Consider the following 11,467-nt stretch of genomic DNA (forward strand, 5'->3'; position numbering starts at 1 on the left):
CTGATCAAAACCAAAAACCAGCCAGGCACAGTAGTGCATGCCAATAATCCTAGATCTCATGAGGCTGAGGCAGGAGGATTGTGAGTTCAAAGCCAGCCTCAGCAACAGTGAGGCACTCAGTGAGACTCTGTCTTTAAATAAAATACAAAATATGGCTGGGGATGTGTCTCAGTGGTTGAGTGCCCAAGTTCAATCTGTGGTACAAAAAAACAAACCAAACCAAAACAAACAAACAAAAAAACCCCCAAAAAACAACAATGAGGGAAAGCACATTTTTGGCTCCTAGGTTCAGAGTTTCAGTTTAATCATTGGCCAATTCCATGGCTTTGTGCCCATGGTGTGGGCACATTGAGGTACGATACTGCAGAGGGAAGCTGCTCAGGATGTGGCCGCCAGGAAGCAAAGACTGGGAAGGGGAAAGGAAATCCGAGGAAGATGACTGTTTCCAGGGCTTAATTCCATGGCTCACCTCCTCCAGCAATAGACCCAAAGCCTAAAGCTACCACCCAATCAATTCATTCAAACTAGGAGAGACTAATTAGGTTGAAGGTCTCACAATCCAATTATTTTACATTTGCAAATTCTGGCCTCAACTCAGGAACTTTTGGGAGACATTTCACATCCCATCCATAACATTTCAACCCCAGACCTCCAAAACTCATGTCCATTTCACAATTCAAAATGAATTTAGTCCATCTCCAAGGGTCCCATAGTCTTTGCCCTGAAGTCCACGTCCAAAATATCACCTGAAACTGAAGGTAAACTCTTGGCTGTGAGCCCTTGTAAAAGTCAAAAGCAAATTATATACATCCAATATCCACTGGTAGAATGTAAATCTTCCCATTCAAAAAAGAAAATAACAAGGCTATGGAAAGAATGGATGGGCCAGAGGAAATGCAAACCCAGCTGAGCAACCATAACTCCACATGTAATTTCATGTAGAGCACCTAGGACCCTTGTCAGTCCAGAGGGATTGACAATGCCTGCCTTTTCCCGCTTGCTGGGGACAGAGCACAGGGCTCTCTTTTCCTTTGGCTCTCTCTGCAGCCAGCAGGATTCCTTGGTGGAGTTTATGCTACTTGCATCCATTAAATTCTGGGGATTCCATTCCAACTTTGGCTTCACTTTCACAGCTTCACATAGCACCCTGTCAGGGACAGCCTGCAGGGACAGTTTACCTGACTTCCCAGGCCTTTCTAACAATGACAGTGGAAACTTCCATGACCCCTAACATGAGCACCCTACATTCCTAAAGAGCCAGCATCACAGAGATGATGCCAAAGTCTGCTGCCAACTCACATGTAGCTGGGTCCCTGAAATTATTGCCCTGGTGGTTTCTGAACGTCTTTCTGGTTGAGTGTGGTAAAGCAACTTCCTGGGCCCTGTTTGGAAGCAGGGTGCCCCATAAGCCTTCTCAAGGGAATTTTCCCTTCTACATTCTTAAACATGCCATGGCTGTGGTCTTGCAAATTCCTTCAATGCCCTCTGCTCATTTTCAAATGTCAATATTTTGTCTTCTGCAATTTCAGTTCTACAACACACTGAAAAAACATAATCACCAAAAGGCTCTAACAAATACTTTTAAATGCAGTTTCCATAAAAGGGTAGACCTAATATTTCAGAAGAGCTCCTTTTCCAATAGATATCTTTCCAATTTATATTAGTATAAAAATCTAATACACATTTTCTTTGTGTATTAATCTTTGTTCATGATTAATATACAAAGAAAATGATTTTTGCTAAATTCTGCAGAAATACTATACCACCCTCTCACCTGCAGGGTTTTACATTATTTGACACAAGATTTGAGATATCATAAAGTCCTTATGTTAATGTTTCCTGTTTTCATATCCTTTGCCACCTGTTTTCTTGATATAAAACCTCTTAAAACACACATTTAATATACAAAGCTTTCATCAAGAGGGACACCCCCTCAGTAGAACTGGTGTTTGCTTTTAGGTTTGAATCCACCTGCTCGTTGATTCTTGATTTTACTTTTTGCACTTTAGGAGTCTTTTTAAGGAAATCAGGTCCCAAGCCAACAGGATGAAGATTTGGGCCTGCTTTTGGGATGGAGTCAGACTAAAAACTTCTTCTTTGTAAAAGAAACAAAAAATGTAGTGGCAGCCTTCAGAATGGGAGAAAATCTTTGCCACGTGCACCTCAGATAGAGCACTGATCTCTAGGATATATAAAGAACTCAAAAAACTTAACACCAATCATCATAATAATAATAATCTAGTCAGTAAAGGGACTAAGGAACTGAACAGATACTTCATAGAAGAAGAAATAGAATTAATCAACAAATATATAAAAAAAATTTCAACATCTCTATCAGTTAGAGAAATGCAAATCAAAACTACTCTAAGATTTTATCTCACTCTAGTCAGAATGTAAATTATCAAGAATACAAGAAATGATAAGTTTTGGCAAGGATGTGGGTAAATGGTATACTCATACATTGCTAGTGAGACTGCAAACTGGTGTAACAACTCTGGAAAGCAGTATGGAGATACTTCAGAAAACTTGGAATAGAATCGCCATTTGACCCAGCTGTTCCACTCCTTTGTTTATACCGAAAGGACTTAAAATCAGCATACTACAGTGATACAGTCACGTCAATATTTATAGCAGCTCAATTCATGATAGCTAAACTATGTAACCAACATAAATGCCCTTCAACAGATGAATGGATAAAGAGAATATAACATATATACACCATGGAATATCACTCAGCCTTAAAGAAGAATGAAATTTTGGTATATGCAGGTAAATAGATGGAGCTGCAGAATATCATTCTAATCAAAATAACTCAATTCCAAATAAACAAAGGCCAAATATTTTCTCTGATATGCCAATGCTGATTCATAAAGGTGGTAGGGCTAGGGAAGAATGGAGGAACTTTGAATTGCACAGAAAGGAGTAAGAGGAGGAGAAGGGATGTGGTATGTGAAGGGTGATGGAATGATATGAACCTTATTTTCTAGATACATGTATGATTGCATGACTGGTGTGACTCTGCATCTTGTATAGCCAGAGCAATGAGAAGTTGTGCTCCATTTGTGTAAAATGTGTCAAGATGCATTGAGTTGTCATGTATAACTAATTAGAACAAATAAAAAAATACAATTTATACAAAAATGTTGTTTATTATTTAATTACTTTCCAGCTTTTTACATTAAATTTAAAATTAAGTTATCTAGCCACCTGCATCACGTAAAACTTCAATACCATCCATTAGGATTCAGTGAGCTATAGCTGGGGAGGAAATGTGTGTGAAGATGGAGTTTGCAGAATTCTTCTGGGGTCCTCTGAGTGTCCTTTGATCTAGCAGGGAACATTGGAGCACTGAGAACCAGAAGCCATGGGACAGTCAAGGGGTCTGTGGATAATTTTTGGTTCAGAGGGAACAGGTTATAAAACCATCTGGGGGTGGGTGCTTCTATGAGAGAAAAAATAACACCTGAAAACTGGAATGAGATTGGTACAAAATAAATGTTGCAGCATCTGAAACATGATCATGAATATAATTAAGATGATAGGAACTAGTAACTCTTTACCAGGAGGCAGGAGCTCAGAAGTTGTTCCCATGACAAGGCTGGTGATGCAATGGCCCTCTAGACAAAGAAAGTGACCTTCAGTTAAAAACAGAATAGAGCAGCAAATATTAAGATATTGCTAGCCAGGTGTGGTGATGCACACCTGTAATCTTAAGGGCTTGGGAGGCAGGAGGACACTGAGTTCAAAGCCAGTCTTAACAACAGTAAGGAGCTCTTCAACTCACTGAGACCTTGTCTCTAAATAAAATTAAAAAAATAGGGCTGGAGATATGACTGAGTGGATGAGTACCCTTGAGTTCAATCCTTGGTATCAAAAAAAAAAAAAGATTTTTTTCACATATAAATTCTCTGCCTCAAGGGACAATATCTCCTTCACAGACAAGGATATGGAAGATTTTACTAAGAATATGAATTTGGGGGACCTACAGTAAATGTTTTATAACATTAATGTCATTGTGACTATGTGAAGGCACAGCTTCTGAATTTGTACTCTTGGGTGCAAGGGACAAGTCTCCACAGTATGGCTTGATGAGCCAGTTTCTAGGAGCAGGCTGACAGCAGGTGACCTCACCATGTTCCCCGACTTACTGGATCAAATGAGTTTCCTGAGCCAATGGTCAAATTACTCTAGTTTTTTGGTTCTGCTTTCTGAGTAAGAACTTACAGGACCTCATGATTTGTTAGTGCAGCTAGTGATGTGAAGCTGGAGTATAGAATGTGCCCAGGGATAGAATCATCCCAATTAGATGTGCACCACTGTTCGCTGAATCATGTGTGCATATCGATATTTACATGAAGGTTAATTCAAAAATTTTCTTCTATTTTTTGTGATTATATGGATGATGATACAGTTGTTCAACATTTTAAAAAAATGGAGACACACACTGTTTGGTCCAGTGTAATAGCATGAAAGACCACAGACTTCTGTAGAAGATTCCCCCAAGACAGGATGCTCTTCCACTCTAGGAGTCAGGCATCATGTTCAGAGTTTGGTCTGTTAAGTGAGCCTGTGTCCAGCTCTGTCTACTCATCAGGGTGTAAGTCTTATAGTCTTGGGACATCAGAACTCTAAATCATGGCATGTAGCACTTTTTCTTAATGTAGCATGCCTTATTTACATTGGAATTGAATACGATCTAGGGTATAAGATGGGGTGCAAAACTTCCTTTCAGAAATTAAACTTTTGGTGGTGTTTAACCTGGGAGTGACTTTTCACCTCCCAGAGTCACTTCTTTTATGATGAGAATGGAAAATGTAAGGCCAGTATCAGTCCTGGATGTTTTAAGGGTTGATGTGAATGTAAGAAGCAATCCCTGGGAACTACCCCTGCCTGGCCTAGGAGCAGGAAGCAACATTTGCTCAGTGGCTGGGAACACATACCAGTCCATGTGGAAATGTAAGTAATTTATTTTTGGAAAAATACCTCTTTGGAATTGTCTGATAGCATAGTGTGGGCCTCACTTCTCAGAGCTGGTGTTTTACTAGATGGAGAGACTTCAAGTAGAAAGATCAACAAACTGAACTACAGATAAGCAGGAAACTCCAACTAAGGAGTTTACTGTGAGGTTCCCAGATGGAAGATTTGAATTTTGTACACTGACACCCAGAGTCCTTCCCTAAGCCCCATTATTGTGAAAATCTGGAGAAGTGGCTAAACTCTACAAAAGGCCCACGTGTTATTTCAGCCGTCACACTCCATTCTGGATTTTACTTACTGGGCCTTACAGAATTGTGGTCACTTCCACCCAGGGCATTTTCATCTAAAACACTGTTTCATGTTTAAATGGAGTTTTTGAGGGAAATAAATAATTCCCCCCAAGGTCCTGGTAACAAATGGATCTTGATGGAACTCAAACAGAAATATGGACAAGCACAACATTGGCTTGACAGTTTTAGACAGATCCTGAGTCAAATCAAACCACATGTGTCTTTTTCATGGAGAAAGTTGGAACATTAAGAACAAGATGGCAAGAGTGACAGGAAAGAAGAGCTCCAATTGGTAAAAACACCGTAATGCATCCAAAGTCTTAAACAGGAGGACAGAAATTAAGACCCATGTATAGAATATTGTAGTATAATAATTTTGTGATTTACACTATTATTTCTATTCATCCTTCATAAAATGACATTAGGTTTAACTGTAGAAAAAGAGACAGCAGTGACATATTTAAGACTTACTTCACATATGAAACTACCTGCTGAGCTATGAAAACAATGCCCACATTTTGGCAATAATACATTTTATTCCAGGTACAAATATAAATAGTAAAGACCATTCTGAGTAAAAGGTGTTTTTTTCTCTGTGTCCCTCTGTATAAATTCAAATGGATACTCTAGGGAGAGCAGCTAGGAGGTCTCTTGAGGTTTGTATTGAAGAAACTTGATACAAAAACCACTGACCATGCCTGCAGTGCATGGTGGAGAAGACTCTGAGCATGCTCTGGAGCAGACGGGCTGCTGTTGGCTGCCAGGATCAGTATGGCTCCAGCCTCTGCTGTAGAAAACCCTGTTTTCACACTGTGCTTAGGTAGCCAAGAAACTCAATGCATCCCTCCAAGGAAAAAGCCCACTGGACAACTGGATTTGCTCCAGCCCTGAACACAGGCCTTCCACCTCCACAGAAGCCATCATGACTAGGAGGGGCAGGCCCCCACCTCACTTGCCCCACTCTGGAGAGTGCTTGATGAATGTTGTGTTCATGAGGAGTCTGCGGCTGGCTCTGCCCTGAATGATGCTGCTGGCCTCTCTGAGGTCCTGAGGGATGGGAGGAAAAACAATTCCAAGAGTCCATGGACAGTCCAAGGCCAAGAAGGACAGGATTCCATGGCAGGTGATAGTGCTCCTCTCCCTCCATGGCCTGCATGGAGGTCAGCACTGTGACCCCTGGACCCCTCTGGGGCTCCAAGAAGCAGATTCCTCTTCCTCATTATTCTTAACATTCTTTCCTGATTTCTTAATCATTCCTTCATAAATATAAAAACAGAGGAGTCCTTTTTATCTGGGATCCCTCGCCTGTGGAACACTGCTGATGGATTGAAGAGAAGGTGTCCATCCACAACATTCTTTCTCCATTAAATTTGTTTCTAGGCATCTGACTTGGTATTCTTTCATAATACTTTTTATATTCTGTACTTTCTTCCTAGACATAGGGAAGGTTATACTAGAAATGACAGTTAACCTGTGAAAACTAGACTGATCACCAGTACACCTGAGATTGGTCTTATTTAGAAGTTACATTGTTCTGATGACCAACGCCAAGTCCTGCTCAGTATGTCTCAGGTGAAATGTACATAGTGGAGTGGAGGGTGCTGGCCTTGGCCAGGGTCTGCTGAAGATCATGAGTGAGACAAGGGGATGATGCTCATGGGTCACTCTAGACCGTCCTTCATTAGGCTTTCCTCTGTGGCTTATCATAATCAGTGTTCCTTCCCTGTGCTGGGCTCTGGACCTTAGTTTGGTCTGTACCAATATGAGTACAAAAGGTAAAAGATCCCTTTGTAACTTTTGAATTTTGAGGAATGTAGGATCACTCTCTAGCTGCACAATGGTGACCAAGTCAAATACTCAATCCTGTTCCTGGACATTTCCCTTCTTTTCATTGTCCGTGGGACTTAAAGTCAAATAAGGTGTATAGACATAATAAGTAATGTTGTCTCTACTGCAGATGAAGTCACTTACATTGTACTCTTTTCCTAGCCTTGGAGCCCCCTGGGACCATAAAGTAACATGCCTGCTTATTGGGTCTTTCAATCTCACAGACCTAGTGGCCTAAAGACCAAGGTGCCCATCATTACTGATGGCTGTAGATACAGGGTCTTTGTTTGTTCTCTCTTTTTCTGGATAAACACAGATTTATTTTCTTTCTTATTTTTCCTTTAGGACAGGCACAAGTTGGGGGATGACTAGCTAAAGACAACTTGGAAAAGGCCATATTGAAATGAAGACCACAGTATAATAGCTCTGATCAGAATATAGGCCAACATTCTCTATAAAATCTAGCAAAGTAAATCCAGCAGCACTTCCGATGGATTATAGAACACATTCGTGTGGAATCTCTCCCAGGATACAAAGAAGCCCCTACAGAAGATCACCAACAAATCCCACGTCATTTTAACACAGCAAAGGGAAAACATCCATCAGTGGACGCATGGATATTTAAAGTGCTGGTGTATACATATAATGGACAGTTATTCATCCCTTAAAAATGATATAGTGGTAAATGCTACAATGTGAAATAATTTTGAAAACATCAGGCTGAATCATGTAATAAAAACAACACATATTGAATTATTCTAGTCAAACAAAATGCTTGGGACCTATAAATTTAAAAAATGGAGATTATACACAGTGGTTTCCAGTGACTATAATTAATGATAAGCAGAGATAGTGTTTTTAATGGATTAGATGGTTCATTTGAAGAAATACAAATATTTGGTAACAAGATGTAGTTGGATGCTGTGCAATTTTGAAATATAGTATATAACACTGAATTGATAACTATGGAAGTTACCAATGTTAACTTTATGTCATGTGGATTTCATCTCAAGGATAAGAAATGTTGCTGCTGACCTGCAGATACTGTTAGAAGTTTCCCACTTACAGGTTGGTCAGTGAGTGAGAGTTGCCTACCACTCTTAATGTTAACTGATCCCCGTGAACAACTCTCACTCACACTGAGGTGAAGGAGGGCATAGATAAAAACACACACAATGAGCACCATCAGTCTCTCCTCAGTGTTACTTGATTTTCAGTAATGACTTACGGTGATGCCAGCAGAGGAGTTCCACTATGCCATTCACTGTCCACCCTGGCACATGGCCAGGTCCTCTCTCTTGGGCTCTGGAGGTGCTGCTGCCTGGTGATGTGCTCAGGCCTCCTGCTGTCTCTGCAGGCTGAGCTCTGGGCTCCCAGGGGCCCTGCTCCCACTGGCCAGGCACCAGGTTCACATAAAGCAGAGATGACTGAGGTTCCCACATCCCACATGGTACGGAGCTGGTTGGACTGACCCATCTGGTTGCAGATACAGTGGATGGGAGATGCCAAGGAGAGACAGAGTTCTGCTCCCAGTTAGAAAATGGGCAACACTCAGGAGTGAGTACTTGGCAGTTAGAGTCCAAACTCTTCTGAGCCTCATTTTGATTCTACTCAGCAAATTGCCATCTCATTCATATTGTGAGGTATCCCAGGAAGTGCTTGGTCAATTCTGCAAGAATAACAGGCACAGAGAAGTCTTGTAAACAGTATAGTATTTGCTGTGTTTTCTAGTGCTTTCCTATTAGTGTAACTGGAGTGCTGCAGATGAATGAACTTTGTTTTCAAGTATATAATGTGATCTCTCTTCATGCTGCCTCTTTTTGGTTTAAAGTTATGCTTTTCAAATTATTTTATTGACCTCACACTTAGAAAATGCACAGAATTATCTGCACAGATAAGAGAGGTGGCCAGGAATACATTCATATCATGACAGAAAGAAAATTGCCAAATAGTTGAATTTATTTAGCAAATGATATTCTTATTTTTCAGTAGCATTGAAAATAAAACTTCTAATATCCTATAAAATTGTCATTGAAGCATTTTGAATTCACCAACTTCACCTTTCTGTCATAATGACAATTATGATTCCTTTTCAATAATTTTTCTCATTTTATACTAAAGGTATATCAGGTGTGATGAAGATTGTGTGTTAGTGGTAAAAATATAAAAATACAGTGGTGCAGCCTTTGAAAGCACATTTTCAAGCTCAGGATGTGATAAGTGCTTCTTAGCATTCCCCAATGACTGATCAACAGCATTAATTCATAATTGCTAATACAGAAAAATGTAATTTATAAAATGATCAATTCCTATCTCTTACAACCCAAACAATGCTTTGCATTTTTACTTGCAATCCATTTCCCATACACTTCTTTATTTTAAGCACTATCAAGAGAAATACCCAAAGGGAAAAATGTCAGCTGTCCCCACTTACAGAGGGAAGCACTTGGAGCAGTCTCTCTACATACTTCTGGCATTAAACATATGCTAATATTACATTTTACTTATTTTTCAGACCCTCAAGATATTTGATCTTGGTTTTCTTTATGCTCCCACCTTTTGGGTTTTCTAAGGGAAGTTTCAACAAGCATTTTTCACCCAAAAAGGAGAATGTAGTTCTGAACACTCTAAAATTATGGAGGTCAAACTACAAAAATTAATGCCTATTTGTTATTTCTCAAAATATAGGCTCATAAAGTATTCATATTTTCAAGATCTGAAGGAATACTCTGAGGACCTATGAAAGTTAGGTGATGATTCATGTATTTACTGTATCACATCCATAGTCTGAAGTTTTCTAGGAGACTTATCCATGAGAAAATTAAGTTAAATTTAGAGAAGTTTTCAAGTTGTAGTTAAACCACATAAGCAAAGAAGGACATCAATTAAGTTGATATAATTCAAACTACTTACTAGAGAAATTACTAAATTCTGTTGCAAAAACAAAGACAGTGAATGGGTTAGTATTAAAAAAGTGAAACAAAGAAAATGTCTCAAGTGATTCTACACCAGCTTCCAAATCCTAACAGATAGTTGATTTTCCAACTAATATTTGTCACTAATGCCTGGGGTTGGTCAGCAATCACCCATGAAGTGCCCAGAAGTCAGTATAGAAGGGGAAAAAGCTGCTAGGTTTTTAATATGGAATTATCTCATCACCCATCACATTCTCAATTTGTCATATATATTTACACCTTATATATTGTGTTACTATATTTGTCCTCTAATGGTAATCAATTCATTTTAAAATAACAATAATTTTTCTTCTTTTCAAATCCTCAAGGTCTGAAATACCTGTCATCATATTTATGTCCTTAGTAATATTTGTTGGGTAGTACTGCTTTAAAGACATCTAAATTTGCAAGTGCACTTGACCTCACACCACCCTGCACTGTGTGTGCTACAGCAGTGCAGAAGGGGCAGAGCCTGCTTGGGAGCTCTTCACCTGTAAATCTGTGGCATAAAGAAAGTCAACCTAACTGAGTGGTCTGAACAATGCCACCAGGTGATAGGTTATTAACCACTGTGCAGGAAGTCATGCACTGCTACTGAAAGGTAAAATGATGGATAATACAAGGTCCCAAATCAAGGAATTTGCACCAGTTGACTTGGGGTGATAAATATATATTGATTGGCTGAAAGGTTGTATACCATGTTGATTTCTAAATCTCAACAAAATTGGAAGAATAATTAGAGATTATGAAGAAGGTTTCAGAGTAAAGATTCCAGTGGAGTCTCCTTTAAAGCCCAGTACCTACTAAAAGGAAATAGGAAATTAATACATCATAGTACAAAAAAGTCAGCAGTGAACAAGAGGGTCCCTCAGGATGAATGTCAGGTGTGTGTCAGGAGAAACAGATTGCAGGTAGACTGACTGCTTGAACTTCACACTCACCACAAATTAATAGCAACCTAGCTGAGTCTGACCACCCACCTATTACCCTGGGAGACACACAGACTTCCAGAGGAGCTCAGGCAGGATGAGAAGGAAGGTCTTTTTTCTAAGAGCATGTGTGGTTAACCTGACAAGGTGCTGAGGAGGACCCCAGTTTGCAGAGGGCTGAGGAGATGAAGATGCAGGTGACTCAGGAGTGAACTGGAGTGAACTGCTATCAGAAGTGTTGAAACTATGAGCAAAACCTTCCTTCTAGGGTTTACAGCCAGTTTCAGTTTGTGGGATTGTGACATTGCTAAGAAAGCAATATAATAGAAGGTGTCACCAAGACTAAGACAAATTATGTTTTGGACAAAAGAAGCTTCAACTTCATGGTGCTGAACATGATATAAAAATATAGCAAGGTAAAGGTAGAAGCTTAGGTCAATGTCAGTTGTGCTGGAACCTAGAGGTTGAAAAGACATTATGCTGCTCAGTT

This window comes from Callospermophilus lateralis, unplaced genomic scaffold (genome assembly GCF_048772815.1).
Source record: "Callospermophilus lateralis isolate mCalLat2 unplaced genomic scaffold, mCalLat2.hap1 Scaffold_1734, whole genome shotgun sequence".
Taxonomy (NCBI): Eukaryota; Metazoa; Chordata; class Mammalia; order Rodentia; family Sciuridae; genus Callospermophilus; species Callospermophilus lateralis.